Source organism: Rhinolophus hipposideros, assembly GCF_964194185.1.
Source record: "Rhinolophus hipposideros genome assembly, chromosome: 1".
In the NCBI taxonomy this organism is placed as follows: domain Eukaryota; kingdom Metazoa; phylum Chordata; class Mammalia; order Chiroptera; family Rhinolophidae; genus Rhinolophus; species Rhinolophus hipposideros.
Genome location: NC_138047.1, coordinates 106,550,045 through 106,573,788, shown reverse-complemented (window position 1 = coordinate 106,573,788; position 23,744 = coordinate 106,550,045). Strand labels below are relative to the sequence as shown.

At 40.1% G+C, this 23,744-nt stretch overlaps 1 protein-coding gene across 5 annotated transcripts in view; it reads right to left on the bottom strand.

Annotated features, from left to right (window-relative positions):
• The window catches only part of STK32B (serine/threonine kinase 32B), a 264,439-nt gene that overhangs the window by 125,351 nt on the left and 115,344 nt on the right, over positions 1-23,744 (bottom strand). The window lies entirely within an intron of this gene.

The following is a 23,744-nucleotide window of genomic DNA, read 5'->3' as shown; positions in this document are numbered from 1 at the left end:
CAGGGCACAGGCCCTGTAAGCGCGGATCAGTGATCAAAGCTAATGAAGTAAACACACACCAGAACACTCACAGAGTGGGGTGTATGCCGGGCACTGTTCAAATCACGTTAATACACTCAATCACATGATTCTCCCAAACCTCGGAGGTATGAACTATGGTCCTCCCAATGTACTAGGAGGAAACTGAAACTCAGAATTGTTATGGAACCTGCCCAAGGTCACACAGCTGGTAAGTGGCAGACCAGGACTGGAGCCCAGCACCATATGGCATGTTTAATCCCAATGCTGTCACCTCTCAATAATATCACCTTTTCTCTATTCTCAGACTCGATCCTCACACTACCAATAACTGGTAGTTTCTAAGTTCTAACTATGCTCTGGCACTGTTCTGAATGCTTCCTATGAACTGGTTCTCTCAGTATTCCCAATAAGCCCAACAGTAGGCACAGAGAGGTCAAGTAACTGAGCAAAGTCACACAGCCAATCCGAAGAAGCTGGCATTGAACTCAGGAAGTCTACCCTGCAGCCCACATTCATCAATGAGGTAGGAGCCACCGCAGGATTCTGAGCAGAAGGGTGACATGCCATGAGGTAGAAGCGTTCCACCTGGCTGCTGTGCAGAGAAAAGACTGCAGGAGGACAAGGGTGGAAGCAGGGCAGCCACTAAGCGTTGAGGAGAATGGTTATGGGGGAGAGAATCTGCCATGTTCTGGGCATGCTCCGCATTCAATGCCTCATTCACTCATTCCTCGGGTGTCTGCTCTGTGCCAGTCAGAGGCAGCTCCCTTCTCCCAGTGGGAGGCACCCTGCTAAGTGCCAAGGATGGAGTGGGGGCAAAGTAGGCACAACGCCCACCCTCACGGACCTCATCACCTCAGGGAAAAGAGACAAGAAACAAAGGGTTACATGGGTCTTTGTGAAGGAGAAGATTCAGGGCAGCATACAGCAGAGCAGCCAATCCACTGTGTGCCCACAGTGAGTTCACAAGTCACTCACTCAGGGGACAGGATGTCTGACCGGGGCCGTCAAGTTAGAAAAGCAGTGAAAGAGCATCAGACAGAGAGCAGCTGAAACATGATCTCAGAGGAGCATTCAGAAAACAGTGGTGCTCTAAGTCTGCAGGAGGATTTGGGGGGGAAGCAGGAAAGAAGGGCTGCGAAAGCTGGAGGGACGCTCGCCGGGGGTCTGCTTCGTGCCTCTTATGCCCCCAGAAAACCTCAGGTCCTCCTCCTAGAAGTCCAAGCTCAGATGCCCTGTCAATAGTTTCCTGTTCATGACAGAACCCTGCCAGTTAAATTTCATACATGTCTATAAAAGACAGTCTGTGACTTAAACAGACATTAAGTTTATGAAATGAACCATTTGTAAATTCCATGTGTGGTCCCAGGAACGTCATCTCCTCTCTCTGGGTTCAGTGTTTGCATCTCTAACACAGACGGGAAGGCCTACTGAGCTCAGACATCACCTCTAGAGCACGAGTTTCACCATTTTCTTCTTCTGATCTCAGAGTAATAAACAACTGAAGTCAGCATTTCCATGCACTATAGCACCTGGGCTTGCAATATCCTCACACACATTACGTGCTGTGCGCAGGATACAATACCCTGTGAGGTGTAAACTGCCCCAGGGACGTGAGTGCATATGTTCACCATGGACAGAACAGTCATAGCAGCTTTATTCATAACAGCCCCAAACTGTAAGCAACCCAACTGGCTACCAACACAATGATTAAACAAACTACATTCCTAGAGCAGAATAGCACACAGCAGTGCAAAGGAACTTCTGATACACAATGGTACCAACGAAGTTCAAGAACATTATGTTAAATGAAAGAAGCCAAACATAGAAGAATATTTATTCCATTATTCCATTCATGTACAGTTAAAAAGACAGGCCAAACCAACACTTAGTGATAGACGTTGGAATAGCAGAAACCTCTTCCTGGGAAGGAGCATGAGGGAACCTTCTGGGAGGGTGATAATGTTCCGTGTCTTATCTTAGGCGTTTGTCACTAACGGACACACGTAGGTGAACACTTCTTTTTTTTTTTTAATTTTATTTAATTTATTTATTTATTTATTTATTAGTTTCAGGTGTACAAGACAAGGTAATACTTAGACGTTCATCATTTATATCCCTCACACTGTGAACCCCCCTCCCCCATCCACTATCCCTCCGACCTCACACTGAACCAACACTTCTTGAGCTGCGCAGTTAAGATGAAGGCACTTGGCTATGTGTATGTTATACTTCAATTTAAAAGTAAATGTAAAACATGAAGCAAGTATTAATTAACAGAAGGAGAAAAAAATCAGATGGTTGTGATGATCCCAAACTAATACAAGAGTTTTGCTGATACATTCTATTTACACTGTCCTTTACTACATGAGATACCACCTCACTCCTGTCAGAATGGCCGTCATCAATAAATCAACTAACAACAAGTGTTGGCAGGATGTGGAGCAAAGGGGACACTCGTGCACTGTTGGTGGGATTGCAAATTGGTGCAGCACAATGGAAAACAGTATGGAGATTCCTCAAAAAATTAAAAATAGAACGACCTTATGAATCAGCAATTCTACTTCGGGGTATTTATCCAAAGAAAACAAAAACACTAATTCAAAAAATATATATACACCGCTATGTTCATTATAGTATTATTTACAATAGCCAAAATATAGAAGGAACCTAAGTGTCCATTGCTAGATAAATGGATAAAGAAGATGTGGTACATATATACAATGGAATATTACTCAGCAATAAAAAAGGAATGAAATCTTGCCGTTTGTGACAACATGGATCAACCTAGAGGATAATATGCTAAATGAAATAAGTCACACAGAGAAAGACAAATACCATATAATCTCACTTATATGTGGAATCTAAAAAAAACAAAACAAGTGAATAAACAAAGTAAAACAAAACCTAAACAGGCCCATAGATGTAGAGAACAAGGTGATGGTTGCCAAAAGGGAGGGCGGACAATGGATGAAATTTAACCCCCAAAAAATCGGTCCTTCAGACATCAAACCCTCTTAGTTTTTCTATATACAATGACAACTTGATGTGTAATAGATCTGCTTCTTCCCCAACCCTGAATAGGCAAGATTCCTCTGATATATACTCTCAGAATACCATGTTCTTTTACTTCAGAGCACTGATCTCAGTTTAAAGTTACACAACATTATGCTCATTATTCGATTAATGTCAGTCTGCTCCACTGGGCTGTGAAATCTGGGATGGTGTCTGATTTTACTCACTGCAAAATCTCTAACATTTAGCTAAGAGCCTAGTAGGCAGAAGGTGCTCAATATTTCTTTTAGTGAATGATGGCAACTAGTAATAAACTAAGAATTCTGCATATAGAATGTTTATTGAGGCTTCAGGATAACTCAAAAGAGAAAAAAAAAACACCAAAAAAACAAGATCATAGCAACTTCATTTTCAGGACTCTTATCCTTTACCTTCATTTTTTGTAATCTTTTTAAAAAATGTATTGGCCAATCATAAAAACTGCATCAAAGAATATAGCACACGTGGGGTCAAAAGGCAAGCCCTGACTCTGGTCAATTCCACTGAAACCATATAGATTACATTCAGGTTACAGTTAAATGAAGCCAAATTATAATAGGAAAATGTTAACTAGAAAATCCCTCAATGTTTGGAAATTAAAAACTACACTTCTCAAAAACTCATGAGTAGGGGCCGGCCGGGTGGCGCAGGTGGTTAGAGCTCTATGCTCCTAACTCCGAAGGCTGCCGGTTCGATTCCCACATGGGCCAGTGGGCTCTCAAAAACCAAAAAAAAAAAATAATAGTAAAATAAAAAAATAAATAAAAAAACAAAAAGACACTCAAAAAAAAAAACTCATGAGTAAAGTGGAAATTGCTATGGAAATTATAAAATAATTTGAACTAAACGATAATGATTATATAACATATTAAAACTTGTGTGATTCAGATAAAGCAATTATTGCCTTATGTGCATTGTTAGACCAGGAAACAAATGCTGAAAATTAATGATGCATGTACATATCTAAATAAATTAGAAAATATTTAAAGTTACAAAGTTTGAAAGTAATTTTTTAAATGCAGAATCAATATAATAGAAACAAATATACAATACAGAAGACCAATAAAGCCAAAAGTTAGTTCTTAGAAACCACTAATAAAATTGATAAACCCCTGGTAACACTGATGAAAATGGGGAAAAAAGACAAACAACATAAGAAATGAAAAAAGAGGCATCATTACAAATCCTACAGATGCTAAAAATATATTAAAGAGGTATGATAACTTGTGACAATATATTTGAAAATTTAGATGAATTGAAAACTCTACAGAAACATAGCTTACCGAAACTAACACAGGAAGAAAAAATACATATATACTGGGGGTGCCAAAAAATGTATACGCACGAGTTGTATCCATCTTTTGTTACCGGTATATATTGAGCATTACAATTTTAATACAGTTTTTTCCTTTCTTAAAAAGTGTGTATATTTTTTGGCACCTTCTGTGTGTGTGTGTGCGTGTGTGTGTGTATGTGTGTTTATACACAAACACACACAAATATTATTCAGCCTAAAAAAGAAGTATTAATAAATTCTGACATATGCTACAACATGGATGAACCTTGAGGACTTTTTGATTAAGTGAAATAAGTGAGGCACAAAAATACAAACACTGTATGATTCCATTTGTATGAGTGGTCGAATTCATAGAGAAGGAAAATACAATGGTGATTGCCAGGAGCTGGGGGGAAATGGGGAGTTAAGTGTTTAATGGGGACAGAGTTTCATATTCTGTTTCCAGCTTCATATGATGAAAAGAATTCTGGAAACTGGTTGCACAACATTGTGAATATACTTAATACCACTGAACTTTACACTTAAAAAGGGTTAAAATGGTAAATTTTAAGTTGTTTTTCCCCCCACAGTTACAAAATGAAAAACAAAGAAATTTATTTTGTGTCTGACTTGAGTATTTCCTCTGCAGATGCTTATTAAATGAAGGCAGTCAGGAAGGCAGGAAGGAAAGAGGGAGGGAGGGAAGCAGAGCAACAGCAGATCACTTGTCATAATTCTTTCATAAACCCATGTACTCAACAAATGTATCTGAGTCTCAATTTTGACTCTTCTTAGCTGTGTGACCTGAAAATTAATCAGTCTCTCTGGGACCCACTCTGTTCATCTGTTGTATTTGGGTGATACCACCCAAAGGACAGAATTCTTTCGGGAGCTGAAATAATGAAGACAGAAACCTTCTTTAAACCACAAAATTCAGTAAAAGTGTTGCCTAGAGCAGCAGTAGGTGGAAGGGGGGGAAAGAGAACAGTGGTGGTTGCACACTACAAAAGTATTAGTAATAAAAAGATGTGGTATTTTTGTATTCATATTTTGGAAAACCTTTAAAATAAGCCATTGAAGAGTATTCCAACAATAACACTCATTACATAAGAAGGTAAGTAGGTGTCTCCCAAATAATTTTAGCTAACATGAGCTATGAAACTGACCAACACAGATTGGCAATGGTGGTCCTATGTTTAGTAAGCAAAAGGAAAAACATAAGAAGTGCCTCTTTCTTAGCAAAGTAAGAAACATTTCCATAAGATACACCAGGGAACATTGTGTCACCAGGTCCCTTTCTTTGTAACATGTGAGTTCCAGAAAAGCATCACAGCTGCCCTAGGGGCATACTGACACTGAGAGCATGGGACACCTGCCCTCCTGAATTCCTTAATGTACAGAACAACACGCGTTACAAAGGGCCTGGATTTGGAGGGCACGGATTTTGGAGATGCGACCACCTGAGTTTGAGTTCCAGCTCCTCCACTCACCAGCTGAGCAAGGTACTTCATATCACTTTGAACCTCGTTTTCTCACATGTGAAGTGGGAACACAGGAACCTAACTTTTCAGCAAGATGGCAGATTGCATATCCTGAAAACACCCACATTATTATTATTATAGAGATGATGAATGAAATAAATACATCCATAGCTACAGTTGCCAACAACAAAGAGAGAGTTGAAAACAGGAGAGGCAAATTGAAGCAAAATCCATGGTGCCCTGGCCATACTTGCTGATCTCAGAAGAAAAGAGGCATGTGTTTCAATCATCTCAAGAAAATTAGCCAAGGCCTTGGGCCTCTGCAAAAGCAATGGCACTTTAGACCCCATAAAACCAGGCGTCTCTCAGGGCTACCTTCTCAACAACACAGCAGTCCAGGGAAAACACAAAAGAACTACACAGCATCCAGCAGTAAAAGGAGACCCAATGGAAACTTTTCACCTTGGCCATGGCTCTGGATGGAGGGAAGAAAGGTGCCTCTAAGAATTTCTAACCACAGACCCACCCTCCTACATTTTGGCATTCAAATACAGCCCACTTCCATGATGTTGGTACCCCCATGCTCAAGAATTAACTTGAAGTGGCCTCAAGTTGTTTGCACTCCTTGGTGCCTGTCACAACCAAGGACAAATACCTTCTGGAGGGACAAGTGATACAGAAAATTATAATTGAAATGTACTAATTTTTTCGTGGCAGAAAATAATGGGACGTAAGGCAACAATCCTCAAATCTTTTTATGAGGATGGTATCACAGTATCATGTGGCTACAAAAGACCAGATAAGTGCAGTCTTGTTTCTAAGCATAGTTAGAGGAAAAAAAAAAAAATCCTGAACGGCAAATCCCAAACAGCAGTATATAGAAAAAGAACACATCAGGAACAAGCTGGGATTGCCCAAGGTATGCAAAGACGGTTTAATATAAGAAAAACCCATGAATGCAATATACCACTGGAACAGAATAAAGGAGAAAAATTATGATATAGTTTTAATAGATGAAGGAAAAAATATGTAAGATTCAACACTCATTCATAAAAATAACAAACTATATAAATGGTGTTTTCTGAAAACCTACAGCAAATATAACATTGAAGCATTCCTTTTAAGATCAAGGACCAAGACACTGTACCAAAGATTTCAGCTAAGGTAGAGTGATGAGAAAGAAAAGTGAAAACTATAAAGACTGTTAAGGAAGAAACAAAACCATCATTATTTGCAGATGATATGATTGTTTAACTAGAAAAATCCAAGAAAATATAATTAGACTGTGTCTGCATATGAGAACAATAAAGGAAAACTAATTGCATTCTAGTCACTACCAACAAACAGAACACACAGTTTTAAAAAGATACAAAAGTATAAGTTACCTAGGAATAAATTCTACAATTGATATAGAACTGTGTTCATGGAGAAAATTATAATACTTTGATGAATAGCATTATAAAATACCAAAATAAACAGAGAGAAACACCACGTTCACGAATTCAGTAACATAAATATGTCCGCTCTCCACAAATTAACCTATAAATTCAATGTGTTTCCTGTCAAAACCTGATAGCTTTAATGGAACTTGACAAATTGATTGCAAAGCCGTAAGGAAATACAGAGTGACAACATCCAAGATAAATTTTGGAAACAAACAGTATGGAAAGACTTACCAACCAGAACGTAAAACTTAGTATTAAGCCATAATTGGTAAAGAGGTAAACAAAGAGATCAGAGAAACAGACTCGAAGGCTCAGAAATATCCAAGCACATATGGAAACATGACAATGACAGAGGTGGCAAATGTAGATCAGTGAAGAAAGATGTAAAAGTACAACCAACAAAGGAGAATAAGTTTGACTATATTAAAACTAAAACTTCTATGTGTCAAAGGCAACATAAAGAAGTAAAATAGATAAACCACAGATGTGAAAAATATATGTGCAATGTCTCTGACTGATAAAAGATTAATATCCAAGTTGTATAAAAAATTTCACATACTAACAACAACAACAACAACAACAAAAAAGGACCAGAAAAAAATTTTAAAAGTGTAAAATGAGTTACAAAAGAGTAAATCTAAATGGCAACGAAACATACAAAACATATTTAAGGAACTCCTCTCTCAAGATAAAGAGATTTCTCTCAATCAAAGATCAAGAATGATCCAGAAACACTGTAACACTGTAGGTTTCCTAACCTATGAGAAAGAGCTAAAGTGTAAGAAATGTATGTGAACTAAATTCCAGACAGTGATGAGCCAATCATAGGTCAGGAAAGGGATCCCGCGGTGCTCATGCCTGGCAGAACACCAGGGGAAGGATTCCAACATAGATGGAAGTAGAGAGAAACCAGCGAAAGCTTTAGAGAATTTACAACAGCACTGTGTGAACTCGTACAACGATTACAATCCATGGAGCAGTCACACGCACATCTGCACCAACTCATCACCTGTACCAAGGGTTTACATTAGACAGACGCTCAGGGCACAGCAGATGAGAACTGAGAAGTATGTTCTCCACGAGGCACATGGAACCTTCCCCTGCTTCACTACAGTTATTCTCTGAAAGTGGCAGTGCAAGAGAGCTGAGAGATAAGTCCCATGCATGCTAGACTTTGGGGGCCAGGGGATAGGTGTGGGGCATAAATGGGGAAAAAGACCATAAATATCAACACTAAAACACTAAACTGGCAATAACTATGTACCTATCAATAATCACTTTAACTGTAAATGGATTAAAGGCTCCAATCAAAAGACATAGGGTAGCTGAATGGGTAAGAAAATAAGACTAATGCATATGCTGTCTACAAGAGACTCACTTCAGATCAAAAGACACACACAGACTGAAAGTAAAGGGCTGGACAAAGATATTTCATGCAAATGGAAAAACAAACACAAAACCCTGGGGTAGCAATACATATATCAGATAAAATAGACATTAAAACAAAAGCTATAATAAAAAACAAAGGACATGTCATAATGATGAAGGGCTCACTCCAACAAGAGGATATAACCCTTGTAAACATTTATGCATCCAACATACAGTGTTTCCCCGAAAATAAGACCCAGCCAGACCACCAGCTCTAATGAGTCTTTTGGAGCAAAAATTAATATAAGATTGGGTCTTATTTTAATATAAGACCCAGTATAATATGATATGATATGATATGATATGATATATGATATGATTAATATAATATAATATATAATATAATATAATATAATATATAATACTGGGTCTTATATTAATTTTTGCTCCAAAAAATGAATTAGAGCTGATGGTCCAACTACATCTTATTTTTGGGGAAACACGGTAGGAGAACTAAATATATAAAACAAACATTGAGGGACTTACAGGGAGAGATCAACAGTAAAACAGGCATAGTAGGGGACTTTAACGTCCTACTGACAACAATGGGTAGGTCATCCAAACAGAAAATCCTTAAGGAAACAGAGCCCTTAAATGACACATTTGACCACACGAATTTAATTGATATTTTTAGAGTATTTCACCCCAAAGCAGCAGAACATACATTCTTTTCAAGTGCACATGGAACATTTTCCAAGGCAGACCATATGTTAGGCGATAAAACAAGTCGCAATAAATTTAAGAAGACTGAAATCATATCAAGCGTCTTCTCCAATCACAATGGCATGAAACTAGAAAACAATTACAACAAAAAAAGTGAAAACACAAACACGTGGAGACTAAATAACATGTTATAAAACAATGAATGGGTTAACAATGAGATCAGGAAGAAATCAAAAGACACCTTGAGACAAATAAAAATGAAAACACAACAACCCAAAATCTATGGGGAATAGCAAAAGCAATCCTAAGAGGGAAATTCATAGAAATGCAGGCCTACCTAAAGAAACAAGAAAAATCTCAAATAAACAATCTAACCTTATACCTAAAGGAACTAGAAAAAGAACAACAAATAAAGCCCAAAGTGAGTAGAAGGAAGGAAATAATAAAGATCTGAGTGGAAATAAATAAAATAGAGTCCACAAAAAAACAATATAAAAGATCAATGAAACCAACAGCTGGTTCTTTGAAAAGATAAAAAAAAAAAAAAGATAAATCTTTAATGAGACCCATCAAGAAAAAAAATAGAGAGAACCCAAGTAAATAAAATCAGAAGTGAAAGAGAAATGACACCTGACAACACGGAAATACAAAAGATTATAATAAAAATGAGACAAAAAATTATACACCAATAAATTGGACAAGCTGAAAATGTGGATAAATTCCTAGAAACATACAATTTTCCAAGACTGAGTCAAGAAGAAATAGAAAGTATGAACAGACTAATGACTACAAACAATCAAAACAGTAATCAAAAACCCCCAACAAACAAAAATCCTGGACCAGATGGCTTCACAGGTGAATTTTACCAAACATTCAAAGAAGAACTAACACCTATCCTTCTCAAATTGTTCCAAAAAAATTCAAGAGGAGGGAAAGCTCCCAAGCTCATTTTAGAGGCCACCACTACTCTGATTCCAAAACCAGACAAAGACATTACAAAAAGAGAAACTTATAGGCCAATATGCCTACTGAGCATAGATGCAAAATTCTCAACCATACAATACATTAAAAAGATCATACACCACGATCAAATCCCATTTTTTCCTGAAATGCAAGGTTGGTTCAATATCTGCAAATCAGTTAACATGATGCACCAATAAACAAAATGAAGATTATAAACCATCTGATCGTATCATACATGCAGAAAAAGCATTTCACAAAATCCAACATTCATTTATGATAAAAACTCTCAGCTCAATGAAGATAGAGGGAACATACCTCAACATAATAAAGGTCATATATGTCAAACCCACAGCTAATACCACACTCAGTGGGGAAAGGCTAAAAGTGTTTTCTTTACGATCAGAAACAAGACAAGGATGTCCACTTTCACCACTTTTTTTTTTAATTTATTTATTAGTTTCAGGTGTACAAGACAAGGTAATACTTAGACGTTCATCATTTATATCCCTCACACTGTAAACCCCCCTCCCCCTATCCACTATCCCTCCGACCTCACACTGAACCATCACATTATATATATAAAATTATAGTTGGCATTCATTAATGTTTAGCTTCTGGTGTACAATGCCATGATCAGGTATCCACAGTATCCCTGAGGTGGTCTCCCAAATAGTGCAGCCACTATGGAAAACACTTTCACCACTTTTATTCAACATAGTATTGGAAGTCCTAACCACAGCAATCAGTCAAGAAAAAGAAATAAAAGGCATCATTGGAATTGGAAATAAAGAAGTAAAACTGCTATCATTTGAAGATGACATGATACTATAGAAAACCCTGAAGACTCCACCAAAAAATGATTAGAACTGATAAGTGAATTCAGTAAAATAGTAGGATACAACATTAATATTCACAAATCGGTGGCATTTTTACACACCAATAACAAATTATCAGAAACAGAAATTAAACAATCCCATTTGCAATTGCGACAGAAAAATAAGATACCTAGAAATAAATTTAACCAAGGAAGCAAACGACCTCTACTTGGAAAATTTTAAGACATTGAAGAAAGAAATTGAAGAAGATACAAATAAATGGAAGCATACTCCTATACTGTGCTCATCGGGAGAAAAAATTAACACTGTTAAAATGTCCATACTACCCAAAGCAACTTACAGATTCAGTGCAATCCCTATCAAAATACCAATGACATTTTCACAGAAATAAAACAAATAATCCTAAAATTTATATGGAGCCACAAAAGAAGACTGACCCCGAATAGCCATGGCAATCTTGAGAAAGAAGAACAAAGTTGGAAGTATCATGCTATATGTTACAAGTCTATAGTAATCAGAATAGCATGGTACTGGCATAAAAACAGACACATAAATCAATGGAACAGAATAGAGAGCCCAGAAATAGACCTATACGGTCAATTAACCTATGACAAAGGAGGGAAGAATACACAATGGGGTGAAGACAGTCTATTCAATAAATGGTGTTGGGAAAACTGGACAGATACATGCAAAAAATGAAACTAAATCACCTTCGTATACCATACACAGGAATAAACTAAAAATGGATTAAAGACTTACATGTAAGACCTGAAACCATAAAACTCCTAGCAGAAAACATTGGCAGCAAACTCTCTGACATTGCTCTTAGTAATATTTTTTCTGCTATATCTCCTCAGGCAACAGAAACAAAAGAAAAAATAAACAAATGGGACTACATCAAACTAAAAAGTTTTTGCACAGCAAAAAATACCATCAACAAAACAAAAAGAAAACCTACTGAATGGGAGAAGATATTTGCCAATGATACATTTGATAAGGGTTTAATATCCAAAATATATAAAGAACTCATACAACTCAACACCAAAAAAGCCCAAACAATTCAATTAAACAATGGGCAGGGGACCTGAATAGACACTTCTTCAAAGAGGACATACAAATGGCCAATAGACGTGTGAAAAGATGCTCAACATCACTAATCATCAGAGAAATGCAGATAAAAACCACAATGACATAGCATCTCACTCCTGTCAGATGGCCACCATCAATAAATCAACAAATACCAAGTGTTGGCAACAATGGAGAAAAAAGAACCCTCATGCAACTGTTGATGGGAATGTAAATTGGTGCAGCCACTATGGAAAACAGTATAGAGAATCCTCAAAATATTAAAAATAGAACCACCTTATTCCACTTCTGGGTATTTAAGCCAAAGAAAACCAAAACACTAATTCAAAAAGATACATGCGCCTCTATGTACATTGCAGTGTTGTTCACAATAGCCGTGATACGGAAGCAACCTAGGAGTCCATTAATAGGTGATTGGATAATGAAGTTGTAGTACATTTATACAATGGAATATTAGCCATAAAGAGAATCAAATCTTAACATTTGTGACAACATGGCTAGACCTAGATAATAAGTATGTGTGGAGCCAGGTGGGTACTAGATTTATCACGGGGATCACTTTATAAATTATATAAATGTCTAACCACTATCCTGTACACTTGAAACTAATATAAAATAATACTGAATGCCAACTGTAACTGAAAAAAGAAAGAAACTTCCGTAGGGAGTTGAATTATGGCTCCCAAGGAGACGCGTCCACCTGGAATCTGTGAATGTGAACATATTTGGAAAGAAGATTCTTAGCAGATGTAATTAAGGATCTCAGAATGAGATCGTTGTGAATTTGAAGGGGGCTCATAATCCAGTAAGTATCCTCGTAAAACACTGAAAGTTAAAACAGAGACGAGGCCATGGGAAGACAGAGGCAGAGACAGGCATGGTGCGGCCACAGCCCAGGGACGGCTGGAGCCCCCAAAGCCGGGAGGGGCAGGAAGGAGCCTCGCCAGAGCCCGCAGCGTGAGCCCGGCCCTGCCACCACCTCGATTTGGGACTTGTAGCATCTAGAACAGTGAGAGAATACATTTCTGTGGTTTGAAGATATTCAGTTTGTGGTACTGTGCCGTGGCAGCCATAGGAAACAAACCCAACTTTGTACGCCTCCTTCTATGTTTTCATCAAAGAATCACACAATCATAGAACGTGAGCTTAAAACAACCTTAGTTATTTTTGAATTAAACTCTTATTTTCAAATAAGAAAACTAAGACCTACAGGAAAGAATGTGTGGACGCAGGTATTGATTATCTTTCCATCTTATCAGCCAAGGAAATGTTGGAAATATTAGTGCAAGAGGACAAAGGACAGAGTCAGTCCAGGGGTCCTTCACCAGAACACTCACTTTAAATCTCTGTCACCAAACACGCCTCCTGGCAGTAGAGACATCAAAACCAGCCTTCCCCTTGACATGCTCACCTCTGTGGGGAAAGGTGAGCAGGACCTGCAGCCTGCCCCCGCCCCAGACCCAGCCTCACACGCTAACGATCCACTCTCAAGGTCACGCTTGTTTCCTGCACACTTTTCCTTCTTCTTGTTAATAAGCCTTTTCCTCATCCTAGATTTGTTGTCTTAATATTTCTAGTAAGGCCTTGGAGAAAACATCTGCAATTTCTTCATTCCCCAACAATTAAGTCCAGCTGGGCCTGCAGACCTCATTGAAGACACTGGGGTCTTCCTTATTCATCTCCTGACTCTAAAAACTCTTCCCAATGATGGATGGAATGGAAGCAGGACATTAATAACTAACTCTGCAGATGTTTTCCTTGTTCACACAGCATTTTTGCATTTAGTTCCTCATGAGATGCTCCCCATGGTCCCCCCAGGCAGCCTGGAGCAGCTGGCCCCGCCCCTGCCAGAGTATGACAGTCAGGTTGGCCAATCAGATGATCCCATCCCCCTAGTTGCAGAAAGTGGCTCAGGGATGGGCACACGACCAAGCCTGTCCAGAGAAACACCTTTGAAGGGTTGTAGATTATAACCTTAATTCAGGCTCGACCTCCCTGACAACTCCTGGAGCTTCTAGATTAGGGGTGTCCAAACTGAGGCCCGCGAGCCAACTGCGGCCCATGATCCATTGTTAATTGGCCCGCAGCAAATTCCAAAAATACATTTAGTGTACTTACATAAACCAGGTGAGGCAATACGTACTTCACCTCAACTGAGTGGCCCGGCTGTTTGTGTATTTTACCGCATATGGCCCTTGGTGAAAACGGTTGAAAAAAGTTTGGACACCCCTGTTCTAGATGATCCTTTCTTTCCTTCTTGGTTGTGTATTCTACTTCTACACACCAAGGTTATCAGAGAGCTTCCTATGCAATCAGTAACAAGGTGCAGAGAACAGAAGACGCTGGTACAGCTGCTCTGACAAACTGACAGCATCTCTTCAACCCGGACGTGAGCACCTTCCACCTACGTGCTGTGACCCCGTAATTCCACTTCTGGATATATACCCACCAAAACGTGTGTCGGTCTGCCGCAAAAGACGCGTGCCGGAATGTGCCTAGCAGCACCGTCTGTAATAGTCTCTCCCAACTGGAAGTGACTCAAATGCGCATCCACAGTAGAATGAGTAAACACGTTGCGTATTCAGACAGCGAATTACTACACAGCAAGGAGAATAGTGCCCTACAGCTGCTGACAGCCGTGGAGGAACCTGAGAACACAATGGGGAACAAAGCAAAGCAGGCACAGGGGCTCTGGCCTCAGCCTGTGTCCCAGGCCTGGAGCGGTGTGCACATTCTCTCCATGATGACATTTAGATAAGGTACAAACGCAGGCAGAGCTAGTCTACACTGACTGTTCATGTAAAGACAGTGGGCACGTGGGGCGGGGGGAGACACTGAAAAAGGGTGCTGGGGGTGATGATATGTTCTTTCCTGTTCTGGGTGCCAGTTACATGGGGGTGTTCATTTTTGAAAATTCTTTGAGCTATAAACCTATCATATGGGCTCTTTTCTGTATGTATTTAATTTTTCTAAACAGTAAACAGTTTCAAAGAAAGAACAAAGGCCATTCATCCAGGAAAAGGGATGACACGGTAGGTCTTCTATCTGAGAGAGTGGCTGGTGAGAGCGGGTGTGAAGTTCAGGAGAGCGACCCTGGAACAAAATGAGTGACGGAGACAGAGCAGCTGAACATAAAGGCGAGCTTTTTGGAGAATTACAATTTCCCCAATAGAAACCAGGCTGCCCTGAGAGGTGGCTCTGTCCACCAGCAGACCACAGCAAACTGCCGGAAAGAGTCCAGCCGCTCCCACAGTCACCCCACCCCATCCCTGTTTGCCTGGAGTCCTCTCCTGCTGCCCCCCCCCCAGTGTCGGGTGGTATATCAAGGAGAGGACCCCAGCCCGCCTCTGCCTGCCCATCCTCTCCCTTGCATCTGGCTGCTGGCTGCCTTCACTCCTGCAGATGCACTTTTAGGAGGAAGTACACCCAAGGCCTGATGTGATCAGCCCTGAATCTGAAGTGCCGTTGGGTTCAAAGGTACAAACTGAAGATTCTATATTTAGCAAAATGGGACTGGAACAGACTGTTCTGAACAGACTCTCTTCCACAGTGACAAATACTTTATCCAGGAAAAATAACAACTTGTGTTATAACCTGGATTTATTAAACGATGTCAACTTTTCAAGGATAGGTCAATTCCTGACATATTTGGCTAAGGCACAACCTTCTCTTTATCTTGAGTTCTCCTCACGTGGATAAGATGCGGCTAAAGTGAAACTCAACATGCGATCTAGGATGCGTCCTCTAAAGAAGGAAGACAATGTTCTTGTTGTACACGGATCTTCAAAAATTCTTACCGCCCTTTGAATGGTCCAGAAAAGCACAGCTTCCCAGTGTTATAGCAAAACCTTTTCAAGGAGCGGGGCACCATGGAAAGAATAGCGGCAGCTATCTACACAGGCCGTCTGGGTGCCTAGCACTGTTCGAAGCATTTGCCACACAATGCCTCATTCCATCTTCACCAGGATGCTAGGAGAGGCACACACCACACCGTCCTTCCCTTTCCAAGGTGAGGAAACCAAGGCACAGGGAGGTTAGGTAGCTTACGCCACATCACACAAGCAGATGATGGAGCTGGGATTCAAAATCAGATACCTGTTCAGGTTCCAGAGAACCCAGCTTGACCACTAGGCTATGCCTCTGAGCACCTGCTACATGCCAGGCCTTGTACTTAGCACAACACCTTCACACAACAGGCAGCAAGGTAGCCATTTTATAGGTGAGAGATCTGAGCTTTGCAGAGACTGAGCCTCTCGCCCAGAGCTACCCACTGGTAAAGGATGGAGCCAAGTCTATCACACCTCCAAATCCATGCATGACAGGGACACAGCTCCATCTTTCATTACCCACCTCCAGCAACCAGCACAAGACCTGGCGCACAACAGGCAAGCAGTTAATACTGATGAATGAATGGACGAATGAATGAAAGAATGAATGAACAAACGACCGAATGAATTCTTCCCACCCTTATCATTGGGTATGCTTGCGCTCTCTCTCTCTCTCTCTCTCTCTCTCTCTCTCTCTCTCTCTCTCTCCCCTCCTCCCTCCCTCCGTCCCTCCCTCCTCCTCCCTGTCTCTTTCAGCATATGATTCTGCTGGTCCTTCCCTCTAAACCAAACCCTCTCTTATTCCTAGACCCTATGGAACGACTGATTTCTCTTTCTCCTATCCTTCGCAGTCATGTTTCTTTAAAGACTTGTTTCCAGTTGTTTCCTCTGCTTCTCCCCTAACCATCAGTCTTTGCCCCGTGGTAATCTGGTTTCTCTATTCCATCCACAACCATTTCCCTGACAACTACACTTTCTAAGGTCATATCCATCCATTCAGTTGGTCAATCAATACTTATTGAGTGTCCACTGTATGTGAGGCAAGGCAGCTAGAGCATGGAAGAAATCTTTTATGAACTTTTCACCTCTTGGAGCTCAGGAAGTCACAAATAAAACAATAGCAAGTGTGATGAGGGAGATGAAAGGAGGACGTAAAATCCTTGTAAGAGTGACAGTGGAATTTCGCAGGCCTGGTGGGTCCTCATTCTGGCAGGGGACAATACCCACTCCTGTACAGCCCCACAGGAACTCCAGAAATGACCCATACATCAGCAGGCTTGCTTGCTTATCTCCTGCTTTCTTGGATCTGTCTACAGAAGTTTCTATATCCTTTTCCATAGATGCCAAATACGTTTGTTGGCAGTTTTCTACCCATCTCTGTGACAATCAAACACTCTTCCCAGTTTCCCCCACCTCCGCCAGTCAGGGAACTTCTTGTTAATCCATCCTTAAATGTTGGGCTTCTGGAAGGTTCTATTCAGAGTCCTTTTCTCCTCTTATTCTCCGGTAATGTCATGGGGAATTTTTCTGGGGATTCATGTGTCCTCTGTAGTTACGGCAGATAACTTTTCTTGAGTGCTCTGTGCCAGAACCTGCACTCCAGGTTTTACATAACCACATGCATTTAGATGCTTCTTAGACATCCTATCATTAGCCCAAATAAGTATTCTAAGGCCTATACCATCAGGGCTTAAAGTGTGATCCTCTGGGGATCTCTAAGCTATGGTCAGGGGGTCCAAAGGTCAAAACTGTTTCACGATATTAAGACTTCATTGGCCAAAAATGTCCATCATCTCATGAACGTACAGTGGAGTTTTCCAGGGACTATGTGCTATGTGACGATGTCAAATTAAAATGAATGCGTGCTTGCATATTCTAGTGTTTTCTAGAGCTTTTTAAGATAGGGAGTAGGTTTGACGTATACATATGTTCATTTTCAAAGATGATCTCACTGTGTTCCTAGAAGTTCTGCTGTGTGCCTACCAGGCATCTTTGGTCATATCTGCTTAATATCTGTAACCTCATTATCATCCAATACGTTGTTCATTTGAAATCTTAATATTTTCCTTATACTTACTCGGAAGCATAAAAACTATACTTTGTTGTCCTGTTTTGTGATCATATTTAGAAAATAACTTCAAAATAGCTTCTAGAAAATAAAAAATACAAAACTTTAAATTTTATCCAAACCATTATTTCATAACTTTGTAATGTTTTGCTTTAAAATGAATGCCCATTAATTTACAATATATTTTTCTTATGTTTAAGGATAGAGCGTTAGCTTTAAAATTTTAGACTGCTCACCTCTTCAACCCATAGCTGAATCACCTATGTCTGAAGATGCTGAAAAAGATGAAACTAACGTGTCAGGGAGTTCTGACCCCTAGACGAAAAGAATCAATCTAGTCCAAAGAACTTAGGTAAGATGCAAACAAAACTACAATTAAAAACAAACAAAACTACCTTTTTTCTCTCAACGTCATCAACAGTGATCATTTATCTTATTGTGTTTTATGGAACAGAATATTTTAGAATAGTACTGTGGTGCCAGTTAAATTGTGGCATCATTTGAGACCAATCATTGGGTTTAAAGAAAAAGTAAATATTTTAAATATACACAAAGACATCCCTTAAAAGGCAAAAAATCATGTCTATGGAAAAAAAAAAGAACGAAGCTGGAAAAAATAGCCCAAAAATTGCTTATTACAGTTTTTCAACCTATAAATGAAAAAGCCACTAAAGCATGTTACAGGGTAAGTTAGCACATGTCATTGGCTGGGGAGCTACAAATGCTAGCTCAGGGGCCAACAAACCTTATGCCACTGACAGCACTGGGCGCCTGCTGGATGAAATGTCAGCAAAAGAAGTCACAGCATTTTCAGCTTCCAAGAATACAGTGACCCTTTGAATCAAAGATTTCGTCGCAAACATGAAGAGTGAGTCAGCCGATCAATGGCAGAATTGTACTTTTGGTCTTACAAATAAATGAATGGCTCTACAGATGTGGCTGGACTTCCAGTTTTGCTTGTATTCCTCTGGGATCAGCACCAACTAATCATCAAAGACCTTTTGTGTGAATACCTGGCAACTGTGGTGCCGAAATATTAAAAATGCTGAAGAACTTTTGAGTCTGGGAACGTGCTCTCACTGACAGTGTAAAAGCAACAACTGGTAAAACTGACGAGTCTTCTGCACAAATCAAAGTGGCACTAAATGATACCAGGAGTCATTGTTTCCCACTGCCACACACTCATAAATAAAAGCCAATTTCACTTAAGAATGGCACTGAGGAAGCAGGAAAACATGTTAACGTTATTAAATTTATATCCTTGAGTATGTCTTAGTAATATTCTGTGGGACAAAATGGGAGGTATGCAGAAAGCACTTCTCTCCAGAGAAACAAAACAAAATGAAACACCTTTGCAATTAAGTTATAAGCCGAACTAGACACTTTTTTCATGGGAAACCATTTTTATTTCAGAGACTGACAGACCTAGAATCTGAAGATGAATGAAGTAATCCTGTCGTTTCAAGGAAGACATCTCACTATATTTGTTGCCAATGATAAAATTTGAGTTTTCAAGTGAAAATTAAGACTTTTAGGAAAGTTGTGTCAATCACATGAGTTTAACAGCTTTCCAATACTTTAAGATGTTTCTGATCAGTTTGGTAGTCATCATAAACACGATTTTAAAATATTATATAATAGAGTATACCAATACTTGGAAGGTATGAATAAATTAGTGACTATTTTCCAAATTAACGATATATTATGTTACAAAATCACATATGGGTAAAAGAGCCACTTAAATTTCAAGATAGACTACAGAGTTTTAAGGTAACAACATGAAAAGTTCATTAACGTGGTTTCAGGTTCCATATCATAGCTAATCTTTAAGGAAGGACCACTTGTCATGTTTTGGAATAATATCAAAGAACATCCAAAATTATCTGAAAAAAGCTAACAAAATATTCCTCCCTCCTCCAACTACATATCACATTCTTCAATTACAGCACCGCATTGAAACAGATTAAATGCGGAAGCAGATAAAAAAATACTGCTTTCAATAAAAGCAGACATTAAAGAGATTTACAAAATGTAAAACAATAGCACTGTCTCACTACATTTTTGTTTTGGAAAAAATAGGTTTTTTTTTTTAATAAAAAATGCTATTTATGTTAACATGTAGCAGATTTATTAGTAGTATTTTTAACACACTTACAAATAAGTATTTTTAACTTCTCAGTTTTCATTTCTGAAATTGTAAATACTGATAGATAGAACCCACATAAACACAAATTCTTTGAAGTCATCAGTAACTTTTAAGAGTGTAAGGGATCCTGGGCCGGCCCGGTGGCCCAGCTGGTTGGAGCTCCTGGCTCCTAACTCCGAAGGCTGCCGGTTCGATTCCCACATGGGCCAGTGGGCTCTCAACCACAAGGCTGCCAGTTCAACTCCTGAGTCCTGCAAGGTACGGTGGGCAGCGCCCCCTGCAAATAAGATTGAACACGGCACCTTAAGCTGAGCTGCCGCTAAGCTCCCGGATGGCTCGGTTGGAGCGATGGCTCGGTTGGAACGCGTCCTCTCAACCACAAGCTTGCTGGTTTGACTCCTGCAAGGCATGGTGGGCCCTACAACTAACAATGGCAACTGGACCTGGAGCTGAGCTGCGCCCTCCACAACTAAGACTGAAAGGACAACAACTTGAAGCTGAATGGCACTCTCCACAACTATGATTGAAAGGACAACAACTTGACTTGGAAAAAAGTCCTGGAAGTACACACTATTCCTCTATAAAGTCCTGTTCCCCTTCCCCAATAAAATCTTTTTTTAAAAAAGTTTCTTTTTAAAAAATAAAAGAGTATAAGGGGTCCTGAAACCAAACATTTTGCAAACCACCGACCTAAGTTGTCTATTTGATACCCACATGGATAACCATGCATTTCTAAAATCTCTCTTAAAAGAAAACACTAGTTGATGAATGTTGACTACGTGCCAAGCATTATAAAACAGTCTTTTATATGCACTATTTTATTTAATCCTTATACCACAATATCAGTATTACTAATTGTTATTTATAATCTTTGTTTTCGTTCCCCAGAAGCTGGCCCTGAGATGAGGATTTACCTGAAAATAGTTTACTTATGCCAGTTCCTAGGAAAACCAGTCAGGGAGCAGAGGAGTGGGACCCAGAAGGGAAAAAGGCCAAGGACACATGTGGTATCAAGCAAAATCCCAAGGGAGGGCCCTAGGGGGAGCTCTGGAGGGGGGAACTCGGGAGACCATGTAAATCACTGCCCCCAAATTAAATCACTGCCCCCAAATCCTTGATTGAGGTACAAAGGAGCTAGAGATTTACACAACACATCTGCACCCCAGTATCTCCAGGAGGATATAAATTCCTAGACAATTCCAGGTCTATGTGCATCAGGCAAAGAAGGCTCCAGAAGGCTGAGAGCAGTCCTGAAGAAAGACACGCAGGTGCTGGCAAGCTGGAAGGAAGCACATTGGGAGCCAACAAGTGGCAAAGGGATCCAAGCAGGAAGGGGCACGGGCAGAGCCCTGACAGTACCTGCTACATGCTCATTTCACAGTGGAAGTAAGTTATACTCCCTCCCACCCACATATGTCTTCCCTCTGCTGTACTATCCATGTCAGTAAACAATATTATCCTTCTGAGCCTGAAACACAGGTATATCTGGGACTGCACCTCTTCCCTTATTTCCTATCTCCTGGGAGAATTTGGTCACCAAGCCCTGCCAATTTTACTTCCTTAACATCTCAGGGATGCATGACCATTAAAAATATCGGGTGCATCTTATTGCTGTAAAGTTGAGGTGACTACAGCTTCTTGTACTGGCAAAAGTAGAAGAATTTATAAGCTCCTTCCAATAGCAGGCATTGGAAGTTCAACATTAAAAGAATTGGATCGATAGAGCAAATCCTTAATCCATCATCCTAACGGAAGGGGGACGTAACAGAGAGAAGGACATCAACGGCTTCTAGGCAAGACATCGCTAGAGAACAGAAGGGGTCAGAGGGACACTCACCTTCAATATGCCAATTACTTCCAATAAAGAAAGAAGGCATAAGGTGATGTTAGGTACCAAATCACTCAGAAATCCAATAAGGTATAGAGAGGCAGGAAGAGGTGGTAACACCTTTCTCACCCTTACGTCCATTAAGGGATGGGGTTTCTAGTAGAAATTCCTACTTTGGGGGAGGGGTCAATTTGATAAAGCAGAACAGGAGGAAATGGTTCTCCCTATACTTTCCATCCCCACTGCCACTATTTTAGTTGATTACTGCAATGAGGACTCGCTCCCCTCCCTGCCTCTGCTCTTTCTGCCTCCATTCAATTCCACACTCCCATGGAGATCCAGCTAAGATATAAATCACTGCATGCCCCCACTCCCCTACTCAAAATCCTCTGTGTCTCCTCATTGTCTCTAGTTGAAATCTGAGTTCCTAAGCCCCACATACCAGGTTCTTGGTGGTCTACTCTCTGCCTTCTCAGCCTCGACTCTAAGTCATTTGACCTTTTGCATTTTATGTTTCTGTTACTGCAAGCTGTTTATGTATGAAATGCCTTCTCCCTGCCTCCCACTAACCTAGAAACCTGTCACTCACCCTTCAACATTCAGCTCAGAGATCATCTTCACCAGAAAGCCTTATCTGATCTCAGCAAGCTGATCTACTCATAGGTGCCCCTTTCCTGTACTTTCTATCTTAGCACCCATCACACTGGCCCGTGATTTCTTGCATAACTGTCAGTCATCACCAAAGAACTGTGAGCTTATTGAGAGCTGAAACCCTGTTCTCTTGGTCTTTCTACTCCCAATGCTTTTCACAGTGCCTGGCACAAAGCCAGAGGCCACTGGATGGATGAACAATGGAGCGAATGCTTCAGAACCCTGGACAGTTCCCAAGGAGTACCTTTGTTCCTCCAGTTCTGAAGCCATATTGAATGAAGGTTCTGGACACTTTGGGACTCTCAACTGTTAATGCCTCACATTCTGCAGGCCAGCCTTTGAAGTTCTTACTCAATGGATTAGACCCAATCCATTATCTGGCTCTACATTCAAAAATGTATCTCAAATCCATCTACTTTCCACTTATTTATTACCAACTTGACACAAGACATTAGTATCTTTCCTGAGCCACCACAGAAGCCTCCTAAACAGGCTGCTTGCTTTTCCCCCTTCACCCTCATCTGTCTTCCATGCAGCAGTCAGAGTGATCTTTGAAAGATACAAATTGGCTTGATAGATTAAAGATGGACACAAAATTCTTTGCTACTACTCCCCATCAAGAGCTATAATCCATTTTCCCTCCCTTTGCATCTGGGCTGGACCAGTGGCTTGTGTTAAGTAACAGGATGCAGTAGAAATGACTCATATATCTTCCAGGGCTGGGTCTTGAATAACAGTCCTGTAGATTTAAGCAGATTACAGAGCCCAGAAAAGTTGATAACAAGGCACTTGACCCACTAAGAAGAATCCTTAGAAGGCCTGAGAGGTTCTCAGGTACAGACATGTCACTATGTCTTACAATCCTGTGAGGATGGTGCTACTATCCTTACTTTTCAATGAGAAGACAGTGGCTCAGCAGACCAATTTTCAAATCCAGGTCTAACTGATGCTAACATTCTGGTTGGTGTCTTCCA